This window comes from Anabas testudineus, chromosome 11, assembly GCF_900324465.2.
Source record: "Anabas testudineus chromosome 11, fAnaTes1.2, whole genome shotgun sequence".
Taxonomy (NCBI): Eukaryota; Metazoa; Chordata; class Actinopteri; order Anabantiformes; family Anabantidae; genus Anabas; species Anabas testudineus.
Genome location: NC_046620.1, coordinates 16872147 through 16893708, shown reverse-complemented (window position 1 = coordinate 16893708; position 21562 = coordinate 16872147). Strand labels below are relative to the sequence as shown.

The window sequence follows — 21562 nt, the reverse complement described above, 5'->3', positions numbered from 1 at the left end:
ACTGTATATTCACAAAGACTTAAACTTCACAAAGACTTTACAGCTTCACATTGCAGCAATGTTACTGAGCATCCTTTGGATGTGTGAAGACCTAAATGCTCAGTAACATTGCTGCAATGTGAAGCTGTAAAGTTTCCGCATGCATACAGTGCTTTAAAGGCACAGAGCTCACTTAAACACAGTTTTCAACTACAATATTTGGCCAGATGATGCTTGGCTATTTGGATTCATCTCATACACAAGTATTCCCAACACTCGTATTGATCCCTGCTAACTGGGCCGATGCCCACAGACCTTTAAGCCCAAAAGCGCCTCCAGCAGTTGGTTTTCACTAAAACAAGACTGAATACACAGACAGTGAGAAGACCTCCTGCAGAGAGACTCCAAAGAAGAAATCGGCGGGCCTGTGCAAGTTGGGCCTAAACCATAGTGCATCATGATTAGCTGTTTCTTTTTGCTTCTTAATCAAGTGAGTTTCATGCTTGCCACCTGTTTGAAATTCAGTTAGTTGTTCTCTTTTTCTGTTCAGTGCACTGATGCTCGCTCTTGCTGCTTATTCACTACCCAATTCCTGACAAACCAGTGATACAGACTTGTCTTAAAAATTTGAAAGACAAAAAAAAAAGAAAGACCTACCAGACAGGAAATGCAGAAATAGAAGTTGTTAATAACTTGAACAAAATTGTGTTCTTCCAAGAAAAGTAAGCAACCAGTTCATAGATTCAGAATCTTCAAGTTACTTTAACAGATGTAAAGTACATTGACATTTGCGTTTTGGGGCTAAAATGTAACCTATTTGTCTATGTCTATGTGTAAATCTGTAAATTAAATTTTAAAAGAATTAGAGACGTGTTTGTTGCAGAGCTGTGGTGTCATGTGCAATAATAGGGTGTACCGTTGAGACTGTGTGCTACTGTACTGTAGAGTGACTTTGGCTGCTCATGTAATACAGGGGCAGGGAACATTTATGTAACAAAAACCCTATGAATGTTCTGTTTCTCCTAAAACTACAGTTTCTGTGGTTGGTAGTTGAACAAGAATTGCTCAGACCCAGTCCTTGGAGATGTGGTCCTTCTTTTCTGATCTGGTAACACCATGGAAATGGACAAGAATTGCTTTTACAGTACTGTTTCTGCTTACTTACCTAAGTAAACAGTCAAGTTATACTTTGTAAAGCAGCAGAACGTAAATATTAAAATTTGTATTGGCTACCTGGAAAAGCAGATAATTAATATTAAAGTACGGGTATATGGGAAGAGCATGGTATAGTAGTAGCATGGAAACAGACAAGACTCCCTTTAATAGTACAGTTTCAGCTTACACACTAAATAAACTGTGAAAACATCTACTAGAACATGCCCAGTGTTTATTGTACCATGACACCAGAGGAAAACTGTTCCTGTGGGGGGTTAGCAGGTAAGTATAAGGTAAATGATTACATAAATCAATAATAAATGGTTGTTGCCATGCACAATGATTATGTAAGAAACAGTCATTTGTCCTCATATTATTCTTTCATCCTAATTTCTGGGTCGTACATAACTCAACTGATGAGTAACAGCAGAGGTGTTTATATGAACTGGATGCCTACTTTACTACTGTAGGAAGTACATCATTCTATCTGAGTAATTACCAAACTACGCTGGGCACAACTACAAGGTTCTGATTTGAGTTGTGGGGTAATAGTGGAGATTCGTCTTAGTATTTAAGCTGTAGTTTGTCTGGATTTACCAATTTATTACATGTGGCAATTACATGTTGCTATACTATACTGTAAGTTGCCATATATTTACTGTGTAAATGCTTAGAGAACTGTGAAAGAAAGGGTTACCAATTAAATCACTCGTCGTGAAATAAGACATGATGACTAAATACTGTAAAACCAACATTTATTTATGAAAATGAGATATAATCTGGCGATGATGAAGTTGTTTTTGCAGCATGTTTGTGATAATTTCAGTCTCCACTGAGTCTGAGCTTTGGTCTGGCTGTGCACAGAGCAGTGGAAGTTATTATAGAGAGAGAGAGAGAGAGAGAGAGAGAGAGGGGGGCTAATCCACAGAGGATCTGGTTACTATCACATTCACATACTCAATCTAACAGCATGACTTTTTCCCTCTCTCTCTCTCTCTCTCTCTCTCTCTCACTCACACACACACACACACACTGTGGTTATATATGTATCACAGATTCAGATAGAACATGACTCACCACTCCTCCGCCGTCCTCTGCTGTTGAACACTTGTGATCCTAAACTGGTAAGTGAAAATGATTCTTTAAAAAAAGCAATGCAGGAAAAAGCAAATTTTGATGAACACTCTGTCAATCATGCAAGCACAGCAACACATGCACACACACACATACACACACACACTCCAGGGTGTAACCCTCCCGTTGGCCAAGCATGTTGAATAACCTGTGTTGCATAACTAACTGAGGTCAGATATAAAAAGAGGCACATCATCCCCTAAGTCAGTCATTTCATGCTTTATCTGGGTCACAGAGTACAAGAGAAATAATAACACAGAAGTCATTTTGGATTACATAGCTGAGATCAATAGCCCTCACTGTCTGAGCATGAAAGCTTCATTTTGCATTGGCCTTCCCATGAAAAGGCCTGATTGTTGCCCGACTCGACTGTTTTATGGCCCAGTAATGATGAAGATATCCACCCCACCCCACCTCCACCCCCCCATGGCACGAATACATTTGCACTGAAACAACAATAAGATAAAAGTTAGTCATTCAAATTACTTCTACTTGATTTGTATATGTCAGAACATTTAATATTAATGACTACCTGAATCACTGGGCAGATAGCCACATAGCACAGCACAGTTAGAGAGGGAAGGCAGGGCTCAGTTGCATATTATATCTTTAAACTACACAACACAATTAAAGGAATACTTTTGGGAAGACAAGAAGATACAGTAGACACCAGTTTCCTTTCTGTAAGAAGGAGCTAACAGATAGGTAGCTTGGCCTAAACTGCATAGTAAAACCTAACAATAGGTCCAGCTATTATTTTAAAACACACTTGTTGGGAAGAGCACATATTCACTTTCTTAAAGACACTTAACTGGTAAGATTGATGCCAAGGTATGGCATGAACATAAAGCTGAATAGGCTGTTAGCAGATCAATAAGAGTGATTCAGATGATGTTACATTTCATTCATTGTTAATATACAAATATATATACATATATACAAACAGGCCTCCTTCAAGCCTTCATCAGAACCTGTTATCCATAATGTGATTTTATTGATGCACATACAGTCGATTTTTAATGTTTGTTTGTGCACACGTACAACACACATACATCATAGAGAATGGGTTTAAAATCGTATGTTTTGCATTATTTTGTAGTTTCCTAATACTTTGACTAATACATGACCCTGGTTGTTTTTTATTAGATATATGCACATTACCAAGTGAACAGGCTGTTAGGACTTGAGCCAGGGAACAAGTGATTAAATTGTAGCAGTTTCCACTGTTAGGCAAATGTCATTTTCGTATCTGTAATCATCATACAAAGATAGAAACGTGGAAGTCATAAGATTATCAAGAAGTCACATTACAAGAATAAGGGAATGATATCTTTGAGTTTAAACACTGGTTGGATGTTAGGGACTCTTTTTCCCATTTTCAGTTTGGCAGTCCTCATACCCCATGTCTTCACCTTTCATCTAAGCTTCTGTGCATGCACACAGACACACAGACACACAGACAAACATACCTGCTTTGATACAAATCCCTATGGTGAGCTTCTATCATCTCTAGCAATAACGAGCTGTCATTGGCCCTCAGTGATCTATCTGTCTGAATGTGTCAGGGAGCAGGCAGGCTGACTGAACGTCAGGCTAAAGCAGTTCTCCACTTCCAAGGCCTGCCAGTCAGCGCTCGGGGCACCTGAGACAGCCTCGTGTCGGTGAGGGATCATTTCTGAAGGCTGCCGCTGGATCACAGACAGGAAAAAACCAGCCATGTCGACATTTGACCCCACCCCCATATACAGAAATAGAAAAGAAGTCGGGGAAGACAGCAGAGTAGGTTGATGAGGTACTGACAGCTAAATGCCATATAGGATGTCAGGAGGATTTGATATCTGACCGGCTCCTATTTAGATGATAAGAGAAAAAGCATCAGAGTTATTAAAGTTTTAGTGTAGGTATATAAACATTTGCATTTACATGGAGAAATGAGTTTAAACCAAGTCAGCGGGCACCTTGGATATTCAGAATGCGAATGTCATCATGATACAAGATAAACCTGAACAGCCGATACTGTAACACCCAGATGCACCCATCACAACACCTCCATATAATTTATTCCCTTCACATTGCATGAGATATATTATCTAGCCTTCCTTATTGTGTCGGTGATAAATGCAGCACACATTAAATCCACCACATGTGTTTCCTCTATTTCCACAATAAAGGAGCCTTACTTTCCTCTGACCTTCAGCGGGCTGCACAGCCAGCACAAAATATGCATTTAGAAGAAGTACCAGGAGTGGATGCGAGGTTTGCAGGAGATTGCTTTCTTTTGTACAGGGTCATGCAGGAACATGCATCACTGTCCACCTCCAACACACAGCTGGTAATATGCAGAAATATTAAGTAGGATCAGCAAATAAATATATGGAGTAGAGCTAACGCTGTGACAGATGTTGGCTATTTGCATGGAGCTCCTCTGTCATGTCATTAGCCAACTCTCTCAGCCAAGCAGGAAAAATGAATGAACTGGCTGCTTGGAGTGGTCGGATATGCGAGCTGTGCCGACTTGAGGTGCTTTGTGCGATTGAGAAGCTTGTGGCCAAGACAGACCTGTAAAGTAGCTGCACCAGCTGCAACCAGGTGTTTGTTCATGTGTCCGGGTATCACTGAGTGTGGTGATTTTTCATGCTGCTGACCTGGCTGCTGTGAGTTTCTTCAGCTTGCGGAGTGAAGTATGGGCATGTTTCAACCTTTGAACCTGCTATAAAACTCCTGGCTTTTAACATTTATGTAAGGTATGTGCTATTTTTTTTTTCCACATAAGGGGACATTCATGCATGTGGGCACGCACTCACCTGCTATGCTCCATGGTTTCCTTATTTGTTAGTATTTCTTAGAAGGCAGCAGCGTGGTGTATTAAAGATTGATTTGGTCAGTGAAGCAGAGAGTGTGTGTTCACACTGTTTTGTGTTCTCTGCTCAAGGCCACTGACTTTCATCCTGCTCAAAACACACACGCTGCTGCATGGCTTCAGAGACACTATGTCTGACCTCCACCTAGCTGAACATAAATGAGTAAAGAGAAAATACAACACCGAACAATCCCCTTTATTAACCCTCCCCAGGAGCATACAGGCTCTTACAATCAGCCCCAGCATTGTTCATGCTGCTCAGCCTATTGAGCACGTCGTAGACGCGCCTCCCGGTCTGCTCTAATGGCGTGGGTCATCAAGCACTGTTCAAAATGAAAAAAAAAAAAAAAAAAAAAAAAACGAGAAACAAGTATTGATTAGAAAATGTCTTGTTCTGTTATTTTCAAAAGCTTTCATCTGTATTTTCTGTCTGAGCTGGCGTACGGCCTCGGGTCATGGTTGGGGAGTTTTTAGAATGCTCTGTGATCAGTGTTTTTTACCTGCGCCTGTATGTGTATGTGCTCATGCATGTAGCAAATCTTGTCAGCTGCAGAATACATGCGAGGAGGCAGGAGAGTCATATATCTGACAAAGTGCAGCCAATAAAGTATAATTCATGACTGTTACAGTGCCCATGGATAGTAGTCATTACTCTTATGCTGGGTGTGTGCGTATACTATATCAGGCCTCAAAACAACAGCCCTCATCACTATATTGATTGCCTTGACACCTTCTGAAACATGTGTTTTTTTTTTCTTCTTGAGAGCAACACAGTGAAAGATAGAGAGAAATGATGGAAAGAAAGATAGATGTAGTAGGAGAAGAGGGAAAAAACGGCTGCAGCTCTGCTGTTTGTGTTGGTGGTCTCCTGCCCCCAGTGCACACGCTGGAACTTACACATTCACCCTGTCACCAGTTCCGGTCTCCAGGCTTCTTATCACTGTGTGAGATATAGATGCAGTATATACTGCATGTGTTGTCCAGTCCCTCAGTTTCTACCATTTAGTGCAGCCTGTTCATTTTACACACAGTACACGTCATTGTTTTCGGATAGTCGACAGGAATTACTCACCCAGGCTACAGCTGCTTCTCTGTGAATGAGCTGCTAATGTGTCAGATGTGAAAGAGTATTTTCATGTGGTCATCATCCGTCACTCTCCTTTCATTACTCTGCCCCATGTGCTGTGTGAGGTGTGTTATGTCTTCTTCACAGATCGGCCTCTTAGGTTTAGAAGTTCATCTTCAGCTGTGAAGACTGAACAGTTTTCTTTGTCATGACAGAAGAAAATCCATATTAATGGTTAAGTTCAGAGAAAACATGCATACAAACTACTATCTAGCCATGAAATAGTGTTGTTGTTCCCTGCCTATATGATTTCTTTCCCTCTACTAATGGATATGAATGGAATGTTGTTTGTGTATTTCTGAAATAGAAAGCAGTTCCAGTGAAAACTCGTGTCAGGGCGGAAGAAGAAATCCCAGCAGCCTTGGGGATGTCATTATTTGATTTGCTTCAATACAATCTCATCTCATTCAGTCCAACTCTTGGTGTAACGATTCAATTCAAAGGTGATTCTGAATTCAGTAAGTAGAAAATGAGGCACTTGTATTTATAGTCCTATGAATTGTCACGACAGTTAACTGCAGTTCAGTCTGTCTGAGTAACAAAAAAAAAAACAGCAGTATTTAGCAGGTACTTTTGTTAGATTAAAAAACTGTACTATTTTGCAGACATGTTATGTCCCTCTGCTTGTATATGAGAATAATGAAGTCAGTTAGAAAAACTGCTTGTGTCTAATATCAGTAGCATACTTACATGACTGTAAATGAAATGAAGCACCACGCAGCTATGGATGACTGCTGATGGCGTCCATTTCAGTGTCACATTTGCACATTTTTACGGGTTTCCAGTCCATTTTTTTTCGAGCACAGGCTGTCGTATCAACTTATTTTCAGTGTCGAAATATTTGCTGGCTGTTATTTCATGTTCAGCCTCTGATCAATGCTGTATTTTGATTTTTCCCTCGTTCCGTCTTTCTTCATTTAATCAACCCCCTCATGGACTTTTCACAGACTTGATGGAACTTCAGAGTTTTACGCGGCGGCTGATATATGACCGTATTAAAGACGGGTGCTTTCCGTTTGACGAGCATGGTTTAATCTAAATCAAGATATGGGTCCCTGGAGGCAGTTGCTGTAATCATGTCAAACTGGCAGTACCCCTCACCATCACTCTCTCTCTCTCTCTCTCTCCATCTCACTCGATCATCATCTGCATTGCAATTATTGAGCAGATTTAGATGCTATCTAGCTCTTAGGTAATCAGGAGGAGAATGGGATTAGATGTAACGTTATATGGTTATGTTGTTAATCTCAATGAGCATGCATCACATAACTCTTCTGGCTGTGGGACATATATGACATCTGGATTTGGTGCTTTGTATTTGATTCAAGGTTACACTTTAGGTTACTATGTGAGTATTTAAGTACAAGTAATATTTTTGAACAGAAAGAAATCAACGTGTCAGTGGATGTCACTGAGGTTGCACTGGAGACAATTACTCACACAATAAATGAGTTTTAATGTGCAAGCATACGCACACGTGCACACGGCAATATCATAAAGCCTCTTTATATTACTTAATCAAGCAGTCATGTTAATTGTGTAATAGGCTTGTATATTTCCATGCTGTCTCATCTCATTTCCATATTTACGCCTGTGTTAATGAGGAAGGCTAGATGAAGGAGGGGGAGGAGGGAGATGCAGGAGGCTCCTCCCTTAATATCACTGATTTATTTATGCTCATTAAGCTGCACTGCACATATCTACGTCTCTATCTGTAACAAGTAGAGGACTGTATTAAATTTCATGGACACATCACAGCGAACTACTGTCACAAATAATATAAGGAGCTTCTGTGCGCACTTTAAATTAATAAATTATCACGACAGATGGAAAACCCTGATGAGGTAACATTTTAAATGGGAGGATGAATGAGTGAATTCTTGGAAATAAGAAGCAGATGGAGTGCAGACTCCTTCATCAGGACGTCATTGCCGCGGGGACGTTAGTAGTGGCGAGCCTGTTCTCTCCGGGCTGTAGCAGCGATGCAGAATAATGAAAATAAGTGTGTCCATTAGACCAGTTAATCTTATTTGGCCTGTAACATTGGTCTATGTTTTCATCCCAGACTAAAGGCCCCTTGTTCTCTGCTCTTTTTATACGCACATGTACCGTCGAGGGTCACACACCACACACGCACATACACAAAGAAACACGCACAATCCCAGCCTTCATGCAGACACAGTGATTTAGCGGTCGCACACAGACAGTGGCTTCACTCCTCTGTCCTTGCCCCTCCACTCCTCCTCCTCCTTTTCACGAAACAACAGAGGGCTCTTCTGAGGCCCGAGGAGAAAGAGCAAAATTTACAAGAGGAGCAGAGGGGATCAGTGGTGCTGTTGTATGCTGGTGAACAGCACCCCTTTGACTGGGAACCAGAGGTCAGGGCATGACTCCCAAAGCCTGCTGGGTTCTTTGGTGCCTGTCTGTGTGTCTGTGCAAGTGTTTGTGCATACATGTGTTTGTGTTCCTTGAATGTGTGTGTTGGCAGTGTATGTGTGTGTTAGCCTTAGGGTGCATGAAACCCTGCCTGCTAATGTTACGGGAATGTCACAAACTGTTTTTTGTGGCAAAACTGAAGTCACATGACAGCGCAGTGTGTGTCAAATCATTTTTTATACACACTGTAAACTAGTGTTTGGCTTGGGTTGGTGTGTGATGTGCTAGCATGGCTTGCGGGGGGGTGGGGTGAACACTTTGCGTAAATGGTGAGTGACATTGACGCACATGAGATATTCTCTACACAATTCCTCATCATTCCCCAAAACTCCATAAGTAGCTTATCCTCTTTAACACCAGTAAATAGTTGCAACACTCAGAGTTTAATAAGATTAGGCCCTTTAATTTTCACGAAAGTGGCCCCCGAAGACAGAGTATTTTTAGTCTTTATTTCCATCCCACATAATTATTCTCTCATCAAGGATTGGCTTTTGGAGCAGCAGAGTGTGTTATGATTGGCACATGCAGTCAAAGTCTGTGGTCTCAAGTAGTACACTTCAAAAACAGCCTACCATATCTACCATATCATTTGTTTGATGACTTTCAGCAGGTGTAGGATGTAGGACATATTTTAGCTGTAATGGATTACATCAACTTTTTGCGATCAGAGATGAAATGATCTACAGGGTACAGAATTATTATGTAGGACATAAGGTTATGGAATTTTAGGAACTCTAAGTATACATCTGGATGTGAAGTATAAAGATTACTGTAATGTACATGACACTGTTACATGTCACACAGTGGTATGAACATAAAATATTTGATGAAGGATAGACAAGAATATGGATTTTGGACCTTGGAGTTTGAGAACAATACACAATGGTATAAGGCATTGTTAAGCAGGCTTTATGTGTGATTTAAGACATTTACTGAATGATGTAGGAACGCCGGAGGTGGGATGTTATAGCATAAGATATAAGATGTGCTTTAGGGTATTGGTAAATAGAAAAGCAGAATGGTATTTAACATTAATATGTGCACCTAAGATGAAAAATGTATAGATAGAATATACTTTACTGGATTTGGGTAGGATGTAGGACATTAGATAGGAATTTAAAATCTGATTTAGTTTATACTGTTACAAAAGGGACATAGAAGCTCATGAATGACCTCTTGGGATGTATGACATAAAACAGTTGATGTGCAAAGCTAAAAAAAGAGAGGACGTATATTGCAGCAGACTATAGGATGCAGGATGTGTAATGTTACAACATAAGCAGAGTATTGTTAAATTAATAGTGGACGTTTGACTGTGAGCACCACATATCGATATAAGAGGTAGCGTGAGAGACTTACTGTAAGACATTCTTGAACATATGTCTTGTGATGTGTGTCAGAAGATGTTCACTGAAGGATATATGACATGAATAAATGTAGGATACAGGATGCGTGATGTTATGGTATACTGTAAGCTGTAAGATATGTTTTGGCATGTTTCACTATTGGTCTTGAAAACTAACTTAATACTCAATGCAGAGCACACAGCTGTGTTTTTAAAGAGCAAAGGATTTGGGATGAATGACATACAGAAGTAATGAATAGTAATGAACAGAGGAGGATATACAGTAGAATGCAGGGTTTAGGATGTTGGCACTGGGATGCAGGAAATAGGGTGTAAGAATTAAATTGATGTGGGGTGTTTGGGCTTTGTTGTGTCTTAGAAAACATGCAGGATTACAGCAGTGTATCGCTACCACGCTTATAAAGAAAACTGATGAAAAAACATTTCTTATTATAGGGAGAAAATGTTTAGATTATCATATTTTCATCATTTATTTTTTAACACATCTCATTAAAATGCAGCAGAGTACACTTGTACTATAGGTTTCTTATTGCATAACATGATAATCTAAATGTTATGTATTCACCCTGTGCATTGCTTTAACTCTGTGCACTGTAAATGGGATTGAGTGTAAGTGGCATAAACGCAGTATTATAGATGCAGGACATACAGTAAAATGTGGGACACAGGCTACATATACAGTACCACAGTCCATATAGGCTATATTAATTTTTCATAGACACAGAATATATCTGATTTGTACTGGGCTTTAAAATCAATCATAGATTACTGCTCCTGTCCACAAACAATGATCAAAATTGACCAATGCTGAGCTTTTCTTTCCCTCCAACACTGACATTAAGACAGTAAACAGCAAAGGCGTTACCTGCAGTAACACAAATGATAACAGAGGACTATTTCTAAATGCACCAGCAACAGCAAACAGCAGCAGGCAACATCAAGACACCATTTGAAGCCACAGACAGGACTTAAAGCAGAGGGACGCCCTCCATAACGGCTGTGTGGATGAACAGATGGATGGAGTGAAGCAGCTACAGCGTGGAAGTCTTTCATCTCCAGTCTGTACTCCAAAAGGTGTAAGTAAGTAATGGGTGATAGCTGCCTTCTAACATCCCCATCATCGCTGTAGTTAACACCTGCGCTTGTGATTGCACAACATACACACTCATGCCTGCACACGACCACGGGAACGGCAACCTAAAAGCACTTTCATGACACCACGAGGCAAGTGTTAAAGGCAAGTGCCTGCAGGGGTCAGATGTCATCAGCTAAGGGACCTGAAATCATGTCAGAATGCACTTATCCCCAGCATCACATATCTCAAACAGCTTTTTTTATTATTACTGTTGTGATGTCTTTCAAAAATGGTATTCCAGAAACTCTCACTGATATATATACCCAATGGCAAGGTGATAGCCCCTGAGCCTCCTTAATTCAGTCTTCCTAGACCCTAGACCCTTCCTCTTCCCCCCCGGCTTCTTGAGTGCCACTAGTGGAGCAGTGATGGATGACGCAAGGCTCATTAGGATAAGACAACAAAATCAATAGAGCGAGCACAAAGGTGCCAGCACCTTGGACACGCCAGTAAAAACCATACTGATAGTCTTCTCGCCAGCAGTGAGGTGTGATGTGTGAAGTGTATCTGAGTTTTAGTGTCTGTGTGTGCGTACCTGAGCCTGTGTGTGGCTGTGGATTGGGAGCAGTTACAGGGTGACTGATTGATGCTGATGGATGTGGATAATGGGTAAACTCTAATATAGGAGCCCTCAGCAGAGGGCTTGAGCGTAAAGTGTTTTGTGTACGAGATGAAAAAGGAGGATTGCATTGAAGAGGTGTTGGAAAAAAAAAGAGGTTTCAGAGTTAGTGTTTGCAACACAAACCGTGATATTAAAAAGTTAGTGAAGTCATTCTTCCTCTTCTGGTGCCATAAACAGCCCATTGTCTTAGCTGTACATCAGCGCTTATCTGTGACAGAAACTGTGTGCACCCCTCTATGGCAACTTCCTTTCTGCTCCCAGGTATATCACCACACTGCAAGAAATGTATATCTAAAATAAGCTGAGCACACTTATATGGCTCCTGACTGTTTCATACTGTGTTTTATTCCTACAATTAGAAATTAAAATGAACATGAGGTAATAAAAGAGTATTCAAATATAGCTGTATGTTTGAATATGAAAGAAAATACAATTTTTATACTAAACGTGAGATAAAAACAACTTTTTATTTTTCGATTCAACATTTTGTGCAGTGGGGTTGTAGTGATCGCGGTCTGATCTTATCTTCAGGAGGTAGTAAATTTATGATTGCACACGCTGCCACCGAGATGCGTTAATGCTTATCTGTTGTTCTCGCAGTCACGGCGTTGCACACACACACACACACACACGTGCATATCCACACGTGCAGACACACACACACCCACAGCGAGGGAGCTTGTGGGGGTAGATAGTTGTTGACAGTTTGCTGTTTGTGGTCTCACAAGTAGCAAATGTCTTCCTGTGCGAGACTGTGCAGTTTTCTGTTGAACCAGAGCTGTAATGATTTCTCTGTTTGACTGCTGCAGACAGCATACCATAGACGTTACTACTCCACTTCATTCCACGGGAAATAGTGAAGGTTAATATCTGCCTTTCTGTCCTCTACTACCCTATTTCCATCCACATTATAGACTTGAATGACTTTCTCAGTATTAATGGAATTCCCAAGTAAAATTCATTCAATGGATCTCCACTCTACTCCCCTAACAGTGCAGTAATTGAATTGAAATCAAACCTAATTGGATTGCTGTAGGTATGCCACTGAACAGAGTCTCTTTTCCTGGGAAGAGGGCAAACAGCAGAGGACACTGTGTCTGTGTGTGTGTGTGTCTCTGTGAATGAGGGAGGAGATGGAGATGAGCCGATACTTGGCGATAAATTAGATTAGACTAATCATTTTCACTGTGAGAGCTCAGATTTGGTGTTTTGGCATGGAGGATGGTTCCCAGTGTGGGGGGTAGCACGCCGACAAGTCAGGAGGGAGTCAGACGTCGCTTCACCCTGCCGTCACATCACAAACAAATGACCGAACACCCTGTGCAAGTGACAGTGTGTGCAGCAGCTTGCACACAGCGCTTTCTAATCTAATGTACAACATATATCCTCTATTACACTTCTCAGTACTTTCCTCGTCACCATTATAGTTTACCGCGCTCCCTCTACTCCACTCTCTTTCTTACTCTACTCCACTGTAAACTACTCCCAGCTCTGTACTTTATGTCTCTGTAACTTTCTATATTCTGCCCTACTCCTGTCTATACCCCACAGTTCTCTTTCTCTGTGCTTTACTTCTACTACACTCCTCTTCACTAAACTCTGCTCTACTGTATTATATTCTGCTCCACTGTACACTCCCCCACACTCTGCTCTCATATCTGTATTTCACTCCTGCTACTTCAGAGAGTAGAGCTGACTTAGTGCTTTACTACTTTACTTGACTATTCTGTTATGTGCTTTATGCTGCTGTTCATTACTTAATTTAGATAGTATATACCCTTATATACTTACAGTATAAAAGTATGTTATATACAATATTATAAAAGTATAATATAATAAATACTTCCATTATTATTCTTAGTTTACTCTTTACTACTACTATCGCATTTCACTGTTCACATATTCACTGTTGTACTTACTTCTCTGTTCCTCTTTACTCAGTGTTACTCACTTGTCTTCACCATACTTTACTCTGATCCACTGTGTATTAATCTACTCTACTCTCAGCTCCACACTGAACTCCCTACTATATTCTGCTCTACACTGAGGGTCCAACCTAAACAGACCTGAACAGAGTGAACACAAACACTAGCAGCACTGATACTCAGCCGAGATGGAAAGGAGCAGCATGAAATCCCACTAATGGAAACAGACCACATCATCAGCAGTTGATAATGCGCAGGCTAAGGTCCATTCAGGTCTATTCGGGTCCATTCGGGTCTCTTACACATTGACACACACACCTGAGACCCAAGAAGGTTAAAGGAGACCCAACCCAACCTGATTAGACTAAAAAAAATTTGGACTTGACCTGAATTGGCTCCTAATTCTCTGGTCTCGGTGTGAAGATCTCTGCTCTACACTGTTCTATTACTCTGTCACTTGTACTAAACTGTACTCAACTCTTTCTTTCTTTTGTCCTCCTCAAACTATTTTTCTCCAGCATGTTCTGCTCTCTACTATGCAGGTGTATTTCACTATACTCTTTGTGTTTCACTCTGTCCTTATAGAGTAAGTTATAATCTGTTCATCTCCTCTGTACCCTGCTGTGGTCTTCATCTTTCCACTGTATATTGTGCATCATCACTTAACTTCATCACTATACTACTACTACTAGTAGTATTACTAGTAGTATTATTAGTCTCCTCTATTCTCCTCTATTCTTCTCTGCTCTACACAGACCAATTTGGTGCCCTAGGCAAGATTTTAGCTGGTGCCCATTGCTTGGCAAACAAATCTGCTGCAAATACCTGTTTTCATCCACTTAGAAACTGCAAATAGCTTTATCGCTAACAGATTTTCTTTATTTTTAAATAAAGAAATACCCTGACATAACAATAAAGTAAAGAAGTGGCATAAAACTAATTATAGGTGAAGGGGGCAGAAAAGAAATTGCAGCAGCATCACTTGGCTGTGCAGAGGTGCAGGAGACCCAGTCATGGCAGTGGATGGATTTGAATGTTTTAAAAGTGCATCTGAGCAGAGAAAAGTAGTTTATGTCTCATCAAAATGCTGTGTGCGTAATGCTGAGTGTGAAACCAGTCAATGAGCTTTAGTCAATACCTTTGTAGATTTCTGATATTGTCAACAAGCCCTTCCAACTTAGTGAGTAAAACCCCCAGATTGGAAAAGCTTATTTGTAGAAATAAGATAACAAATTGACTGACTGTTAAAGCAGGTCTAACAGAAAGTAAGGCCTATTTTTTATTTTAAGATGTTGTAGTTATGTTATTGAAGGTGCCCCTAGCATTTGCCTATTCGGCGTGGCTCTGGCTCTACTACGCTAATCCACTCAGTCTACTATACTTCCTTACTCTACTGTACTGTGTTCTACTCTGCTCTACTGTACTATATCCTGCTGTACTGCTTGACTCCTCCTTCCCTCAGCTCTATTCCTCTAACCATCTAACTATATTCTCTTTTACGTCTCACAAAACTTCAATCCTACTCTATCTTACTCGAATGTCCTCTCTTCTGCTTCGCACAGCACTCTTGTTTATTTGGCTGTGCTTGTTTTCCTTGTTTCCTAGCTCCGTTTCCTTTAATTTGTGGTCTAGTGTATGGTTTTGATCACAGTCATAATGAAAGACAAAGATTTGATGCACTGATGCCATTATAACCACAGTCGCCTCTGATGCCACATTTGTTATGACTGGGACTTTGAGGTGGGGCAATGATATGCATCCAGGAAAGTATAATTAGTCAGAAATGCAAGTTTGTGCCTCTCTTTTGCTTACCTTTATTTTATGCAACAGCGATTTTATATGTGTGGATCTGCAAAGATATAACTTAAAGCGTGTCTCTGGTGTATTCCTATAAAAAAGACTGTGCAGTCGGTGAATACTGAATACTTTTCTCTTGCTCTCCTCCACAGGAAGGTCAGACGGTCAGGGGCAGAGAGAAGCTTCTTGTTTAAGAACACTTCAACAGGGTGGAAGTGTCTGCAACAGTAAGTATGTTGCTCAGAGTAAGTAAGTGTGTGAAACACAGCTTCCTCTGCCGAGGTGCACAACGTTTATTTTCTGCTTATGGACCTTTAATGCAAATTACAGTGTGATGAGGAATTTCTGATGTAAGCCCATTTGCATTTTCTGCTTCACTACATCAGTTTGTCAGATTAGAGAGTTCAGGTAGGCCTCTAGTCTCATTATTTAGAATGAATACAGTCCAATTTTAATCAGGGTCCAACTGAGGGAGTCGGGGATATCCCTAGGGTCTGCATTGTACATGAAGTCTTTATTTTGCCCAAGGTTGTTCTCTAGATATGAGTATCTCCAACTTTTCCCCCTTCACATTTTTTTTTCTCATTAGAACTCGTTTCGGACTTCATTTTAGCTGTAGGGTCCAATAGGGTTCCAATTAGATGGACGACAGAATTAATGAAGTCTCTCTCTCTCTCTCTCTCTCTTGCTCTCTCTATGTCTCTCACCCTTTCTCTCTCTCTCTTCCTCCTCCTCCTCTTTCCTTGCTCTATTTATCCCAGTGCTCAGGGGGACACTCGGTCTGGATTCAGTCAGTGTGGCGGCGTTTCTTCTCTTACTAAATTAAATATGTGTAATTGATGGTTTCATAAACAGAGCTAACCTTGCCAGCAGCGATTGGGAGCTGCCGCTGAGGAGGTCCATGTGAATATGTATTGTGTCAGAGAAGAGTTTGCAACTACATCGAGAAGTCTTCAGGTTCCTCACAGTGAGAGAGAGAGAGAGAGAGAGAGAGAGAAAAGGAGGTAGCAAGATATTGACTACAAGACACAGTTTCTCGCCTTCGCAGGCGTAACACATGATGTAATGTCTCCTGCAGACAGCTGAAAGCAGACAGCATTGTTCTGGGTAAACTCTCACTTACAGGATGTTCTCACTTTCTTTCTCACTCGCTGTCTCTTGCTGTGCTTTCTTTATCTTGCCTTTTACCACTCTGGAGAGATGAAATCAGCTTGAGCTATACAGACAGAGAGATAAAAGCTGTTCTACATACACGTCAGGTAGGCTGAAGCATGGTGAAAAACGTGCATTTACAGCAGCCTTGTGGGAAAACAAACAGTCTGACAACATGAAAAAGAAGAAATGTGTCACTAAAACACATGTTAAAGGCCACTTTCAGCCTCAGCGTATAACTTTATTGTTGAAAAGTTATTGGTGAAACGTACTGACACTGAAAGTGAATTTTGTACTGTAGCAGTCAATTCCAAACAACAGCTTTTCACACCACATCATTTTATTTTATGTTTTTGTTTTCTGTTCTAGGTCTGACAACACAGCTGAGCACCGGAGCGTCACACCAAATCACGAATGCATTGCAATATCTGCCTCTTTCGCTTCAAAATGCATCAAGCTAGGAACTAACTTTGCCTAACTTTTTATGTTGGCCAGGTTGTGCACAGTAGATTTATCAATATTTAGTTGCAGTTTTGTTTGTCTGGTTTTTCTGATAATTCTACTGAGAGTGTTGAAAGTATGTAAATCAGAATGTTATAGTTGCACAGTGCAGGACCATGAAAAGAGCCTGTAAAACTGAAGCAACTACAAATAATTATGTGTAGTTTTATCAATGCAAGAGGCCATTTTCATATTATACATTTAATTCATAAATGTCAATGCTGTCTGATAATAACAACCACATTCTTTATTTTGATGATTTCCTACCAGTGAGTGCTCTTACCTTGACCTACTTTGTAATTTACTAATATTTGATTAGTGTTAATGGAATTTTCTAATGCAACAGTCTCTGTTTGAGGTTTGGCATTATGGGTTTATTTTTCATAAATATATAACACATAGAGCCATTTTAATCCAGATCAGAAGTAAACTATTCTTCTTTGTGCCACAGTGATGTTTGCTGTGATACAAAGGGCAAGAAGAACTCCTGGTCACAAAATACAGTAATAAATGCATAAAAAAGCTTATTCACTTTTTTTTTCCTGCGCTCCTACTATCAATAACACAGACATATCCATTAGTGCGAGAGAGACTAGTCCAGGGCAAACACTCCCTCTAGCATTTAAACAAACCTCCACTGGGACTCATTCTCCCAGACTCCCCTGGGGCGGGGACACACCAGTGCCAGACCGTACTGTACTGCTGGGATCTGTCTCCTTCATGCTTGCAGTGCTCATAGCGCCAGAAAGGGAAGGAGAAAGAAAACACACACATCAAGGAGCACACTTGTTTCCGCTGCCACTGTTGTGTTTCCCCGTAGCCGCGCGGTTGGGGTTGGGATATTCAAATTAATGAATAAGAGTGAGGAAAGTGAAAGATGAAAAATGTGCTTGGAAAGCGTCTGACTTTGAGTAATGCTGGTAATTGGAGAGAAACATATAGAAATGCAGTGGGCATGTATTAGCAAATGAATGTGAAGAGGAAAAAAAAAGAAAACCCTTTCCTACTGCATGTCTCATTACTTATTGCATCTTTGTAGTTGAGACAAAGAAAGTTGCAGTGCAAACATAAAATTGTCCACACCCTCCACTGCTTTGGAATTGGGAAAGGAGCCAGGTGCTTACAGCTTACCGCTCTATTGTCAATTTATCAAGTGTGTTAAAGCTGCAGTGCAGCTGATATCTTCTGTTAGGGTGTTACGATCTTATAGCCTTGTCTGATTTATCTGCTGTCTGACTTCAGCACTCTCCTGTGTGTTTAGGTGCTAATTAGAGTACAACACACACACACGTACAGACACATAGAGAGACTACAGGCTCACGGGTGATATAGACAGTGTTTTATCACATGAGAAAAGTATGTGTTGCACCGAAAGAGGGCCTTAAATTACTGGTGACATCTCAAACAAGGATCACCCACACACACAAACACTCACACGTACACACACACACACTACTCTCTCCAGGACATGTTCCTGTATTGGCCAAAACCAATCTTGATTCTTCTCACTTATCATTTTTTTTCCACTCCCATCCTCCATTTGTCTTTTTGTCCCTCACTTAATGATCCCCCTTTCCTCCCCTGTTTTCGACTGACCACCCGCCCCCTGCTCCTCCTTCCCCCTCGTGCCTCCCCACACCCCGAAACCCCCTCTCTGCTCTGCCACAGCTCAGTATGTGCAGTAATCCTGTGTGCCTTGGAGGGAGAACTGCACCGAATCACTCCATAAATGCATGAGTGTCCAAAATGAAGAGGAGCTGAGAAATGTGTGGGCAGCGGGCTGGGAAGCATGTCCAAGTTTACTAAGAGGATGGGAGGGGGGAGGGGCAAGGCGTGGGTGGGGTGGAGATGCAGCTAGGTAAGTGGGTGGTTGGGGTGTTGTAGGGGGAAAGCGAGATGCAGAGAGGCTTTTTTGAAATAGAGGGGAGTCAGACGTAACAGCAGGGATGTTTTTTTTGTTCGTTTTTTTTACAGTATTTATTTTAAGATATGGAAAAAATGCGATCAAGATTGTGGCCTTCGTCAGTTTCCTGGTTTTATTTTTGTTTTTATTAATCCCAGCACAGCGCCATATGCATTTTAGATGCACATACTTCCTGCTTTTGTACTGAGTGTCAACACTGGAAGTAAATCTTGATGTGAGTTGATTATATATGTCATTTCCAGGAACTCCACGTTTAGTAATGGCACCCTATTTCCCATGCTCAGCAATTACTTTGTTGAATCTAGTTTTGGAATAACTGATAAAAATGTGTGGCTATCGAAATAAGAGTAGTTCCTATTTTCCTCCAATTCCAAATCATTTCCCTTTTACTGCACATGTTGACAACTGTTGAAGAACTACACAGAATTACCTATTTACATTCATCAACAACCGTTTTCTGTACTTGTTCAGGGATTTAACCTGACAACAGCGTGTACCGCTCAGTCTTGTGGTTAAGAAGAAGAGACTCGTTGAGCTGCACTTTAATTCCAAAATCTTGAATTATAGAGCCGAGAAGAAAGACAGCCTGAGGAGTATTTCGTGGAAGGTTTGTGTGCTTACTTCTCCCTTGGCTTCCCGCTCTCTGCTCCCGCACCTCTTTCTCATCCTCTCCCGTGTCCTTCAGTCCTTTTGGAATGATGCACATTTGTTCACCTTGTCACATCTTTGCCACTCTTCCCTCATCTGTTCTCTCTGTTGTCCGTCCCTTTCCTCAGCCCTTCAGCCCATCCCCCCCACCCTCTTCTCACTCCCTCGATGACTTTAAATGACTACAGGGAAAGTTATTTGGAGTTCAGGTAAAGTTCAGACACAGACCTAACAGCCTCTCTCTCTCTATTCTCCCCGTCTGAGCCAGCACGTGACAGTCTGCCCTGGCGTCCGCTTGACATGGGATCGGCCTCTGTGCTCAAAGCCCCCAGAATAGGAATGGTAATTCAGTCCCCTGTGGTTCGGACTTTGAGTTTGATCAAATGGGCTGCAGCATTGATGTGTGACATTGGGCTCACTTCTGTTTAATGCCATTTTCTTTTGCTTTTTAGCATGAATGGATTATGTGACACTGAGTTCCTGAGCAACATGTAATCTGCTGCCCCTGCATCTACTTCATAGCAGGAAGACTCAAAAAGTTTGGGGCTTTGTGTATTTACATTTTTTAAATTTAGTTTAATGTTAGTTGTTGTTTGCATCTTTGTATATTTGTGTGTGACTTAGTGTCTCTATTTTGCTGTTTGCTCTCTCTTCTTAGTCAATTTGTGTAATGTTGTGTTCTGTTTTAGTTGTTCGTCATCTCATTGTAGTTGTCTTGTGCGTGAGGACTGGCTCTGTTCTTGGGGTGGAGCTGGAGCCTTTTACATGTTGTAGCTGAGAGGAGGACGTTGTCCAAACTCCTCCACTACACATGCCCCTCTGTGCTGGTTGGACAGAGGAGCATGTTCAGCCAGTGAGTGATCAACATCAAGTGCTCCACAGAACTTCACAGGAGATTCTTTCTACCTGTGGCCATCAATCTTTACAACTCCTCCCCCCTCTGTAAGGGAAAGGGGAACTAACGTCATTGGAATCATTATGTATGTCATATACACTGCTCCAATAATTAAAGGAACAGTTTTTTATCAGAGTTTAGCATCAAGTCAGTTAAACATCTGGAACATTGGTCTGGTCAGTTAAGTAGCAGAGGGAGTCGATAATCAGTTTCAGCTGCTTAGGTGTTAATAAAATTAACAACATGCGAACTAGAGAGGCCACAATGAGACAACCCCCAAAACATGAATGGAATTTCTCTCCTCATCTTTTCTGACATTTTTTTCACCAGTTTTGCATTTAGCTATAGTCAGGGTCACTAAGGGTAGAATGAGGTGATACCTGGACCCATACTGGAGGACTTGGACTGCCCATTGAATCTCAATGGGCAGTCCAAGTCCTCCAGTATGGCACATCAATACGTACCATTGTCAGAAGGTTTGCTGTGTCTCCCAGCACAGTCTCACAAGTACAGAGATGATTCCAGGAGACAGGCAGTTGCTCTAGGAGAGCTGGACAGGGCTGTAGAAGGTCCTTAACCCATCAACAGGACCCATCAATGGTATCTGCTCATTTGTGCAAGGAGGGACAAGACAAGCACTGTCAGAGCCCTACAGAATAACCTCCAGCAGGCCATTAGTGTGAATGTCTCTAACCAAACAACAAGAAACAGATCTAAGGCAGTTTCTGGGTAATGAAGAACCAATACCATTGACTGACCCCCACGCTTGCTTGACCTAAATCCACCTCTGGTTTTGTTTTGGTACATCCAATGTCGCCAGGTAAGCATAAATGATACATGATTTTTTTTCCCTGTTGAAATCTGATGTGTTTTCAAAGTCTAGAATTTCTTTTTTATCAACAACTGG

At 41.1% G+C, this 21562-nt stretch overlaps 1 long non-coding RNA gene across 1 annotated transcript in view; it reads left to right on the top strand.

The window, feature by feature from the left end:
* Positions 1 to 18112, top strand: part of LOC113154706 — a 74544-nt gene extending 56432 nt beyond the window's left edge. Inside the window, exons 2-3 of the long non-coding RNA XR_003298057.1 lie at positions 15688 to 15762; positions 17057 to 18112. This is a non-coding gene — a long non-coding RNA (uncharacterized LOC113154706). The remainder of the gene's footprint in view (positions 1 to 15687; positions 15763 to 17056) is intronic.
* Positions 18113 to 21562: the final 3450 nt, after the last annotated feature.